Source organism: Lipotes vexillifer, unplaced genomic scaffold (genome assembly GCF_000442215.2).
Source record: "Lipotes vexillifer unplaced genomic scaffold, Lipotes_vexillifer_v1.1 scaffold977, whole genome shotgun sequence".
Classification (NCBI taxonomy): domain Eukaryota; kingdom Metazoa; phylum Chordata; class Mammalia; order Artiodactyla; family Lipotidae; genus Lipotes; species Lipotes vexillifer.
The window spans coordinates 1,675,341-1,678,175 of NW_006783088.1; the positions used below are offsets into that span (position 1 = coordinate 1,675,341).

A 2,835-nucleotide genomic window follows, 5' to 3' on the forward strand; every position below is an offset into this window, starting at 1 on the left:
AACACCAATTTATGATAAAAGCTCTCCAGAAAGTGGGCATAGAGGGAACCTACCTCAACATAATAAAGGCCATACACGACAAACCCACAGCAAACATCATTCTCAATGGTGAAAAGCTGAAAGCATTTCCTCTAAGATCAGGAACAAGACAAGGATGTCCACTCTCACCACCATTATTCAACATAGTTTTGGAAGTCCTAGCCACAGCAATCAGAGAATAAAAAGAAATAAAAAGAATACAAATTGGAAAAGAAGAAGTAAAACTGTCACTGTTTGCAGATGACATGATACTATACATAGAAAATCCTAAAAAGGCCACCGGAAAACTACTAGATCTAATCAATGAATTTGGTAAAGTTGCAGGACACAAAATTAATGCACAGAAATCTCTTGCATTCCTATACACTAATGATGAAAAATCTGAAAGAGAAATTAAGGAAACACTCCGATTTACCATTGCAACAAAAAGAACAAAATACCTAGGAATAAACCTACCTAGGGAGACAAAAGACCTGTATGCAGAAAACTATAAGACACTGATGAAAGAAATTAAAGATGATACCAACAGATGGAGAGACATACCATGTTCTTGGATTTGAAGAATCAACATTGTTAAAATGACTATACTACCCAAAGCAATCTACAAAATTCAATGCAATCCCTATCAAATTACCAATGGCATTTTTTACGGAACTAGAACAAAAAATCTTAACATTTGTATGGAGACACAAAAGACCCTGCATAGCTGAAGCAGTCTTGAGGGAAAAAAACGGAGCTGGAGGAATCAGACTCCCTGACTTCAGACTATACTACAAAGCTACAGTAATCAAGAGAATATGGTACTGGCACAAAAACAGAAACATAGATCAATGGAACAAGATAGAAAGCCCAGAGATAAACCCTCGTACTTATGGTCAACTAATCTATGACAAAGGAGGCAAGGATATACAATGGAGAAAAGACAGTCTCTTCAATAAGTGGTACTGGGTAAACTGGACAGCTCCATGTAAAAGAATGAAATTAGAACACTCCCTAACACCATACACAAAAATAAACTCAGAATGGATTAGAGACCTAAATGTAAGACCAGACACTACAAAACTCTTAGAGGAAAACATAGGAAGAACACTCTTTGACACAAATCACAGCAAGATCTTTTTTGACCTACCTTCTAGAGTAATGGAAATAAAACTAAAAATAAACAAATGGGACCTAATGAAACTTAAAAGCTTTTGCACAGCAAAGGAAACCATAAACAAGACGAAAAGACAACCCTCAGAATGGGAGAAAATATTTGCAAACGAATCAACAGACAAAGGATTAATCTCCAAAATATATAAACAGCTCAAGCAGCTCAATATTAAAGAAACAAACAACCCAATCCAAAAATGGGCAGAAGACCTAAATAGACATTTCTCCAAAGAAGACATACAGATGGTCAAGAAGCAAATGAAAAGCTGCTCTACATCACTCAATATTAGAGAAATGCAAATCAAAACTACAGTGAGGTATCACCTCACACCAGTTAGAATGGGCATCATCAGAAAATCTAGAAACAGCAAATGCTGGAGAGGGTGTGGAGAAAAGGGAACCCTCTTGCACTGTTGGTGGGAATGTAAATTGATGCAGCCACTATGGAGAACAGTATGGAGGTTCCTTAAAAAAGTAAAAATAGACTTACCATATGATCCAGCAATCCCACTCCTGGGCATATACCCAGAGAAAACCATAATTGAAAATGACACATGCACCCCAATGTTCATTGCAGCACTATTTACAATAGGCAGGTCACGAAAGCAACCTAAACACCCATTGACAGACGAATGGATAAAGAAGATGTGGTACATATATACAATGGAATATTACTCAGTCATAAAAAGGAATGAAATTGAGTCATTTTTTGAGACGTGGATGGATCTAGAGACTGTCATACAGAGTGAAGTAAGTCAGAAAGAAAAAAACAAATATCGTATATTAACACATGTATGTGGAATCTAGAAAAATGGTACAGATGAACCGGTTTGCAGGACAGAAGTTGAGACACCGATGTAGAGAACAAACATATGGGCACCAAGTGGGGGAAACCGCGGCGGGGCTGGGGATGGTGGTGTGCTGAATTGGGCGATTGGGATTGACATGTATGCACTGATGGGTATAAAATTGATAAGAACCTGATGTATAAAAAAATAAATAAAATAAAATTCAAAAATTAAAAAAGAAAAAAAAACTAGTGCTTACCAGTGGGGAGAGGGATGGGGGAAGGGGGCAACATAAGGGTGGGGATTAAGAGGTACTATTATGCATAAAGAAAAAAATCATGTGGAAGTTGTTTTCTTTTTTCTTTTTTTAAAAAAACAATCCCCTTACCAATTTTTATACCATAACACTGACTTTTTAAATTTAATTATTTATTTTTATTAAATTTTTTTTTTTTTTTTTTTGGCTGTGCTGCCCCGCTTGCAGGACCTTAATTCCCCAACCAGGGATTGAACCTGGGCCCTCGGCAGTGATAGCACGGAGTCCTAACCACTGGACCACCAGGGAATTTCTTTTTTTTTTTTAATACAGGTTCCAAGGAAACTTGTCTCTGGGTTCAGATTCAGCAGGTCTAGGGCAGGTCTCAGGGATCTGTGCTTTGTTTCAGCATGTCAGGTAATTCTATTGGTCAAGTAGGTTTGGGAAAAGTTGATGAGTAGAGACAGGAAGAAAATCACTCAGCAGGCCCCTGCCAGGTCTGGCATCGTGCTGGGGCTTTGGCCATAGGGCCTCAGAGCCGCAACGGTCCAGCAGGATGGGCTTTATGCCTGTGTCACAGGTGAGGAAGACGGAAATTCA

General features: G+C 38.2%; 1 non-coding gene across 1 annotated transcript; it reads right to left on the minus strand.

The window, feature by feature from the left end:
• Nucleotides 1-2,471: 2,471 nt before the first annotated feature.
• TRNAD-AUC (transfer RNA aspartic acid (anticodon AUC)) lies at nt 2,472-2,544 on the minus strand. Its single transcript has one exon. It is a non-coding gene; the product is annotated as a tRNA-Asp (tRNA).
• Between the last annotated feature and the right edge of the window lie 291 nt (nt 2,545-2,835).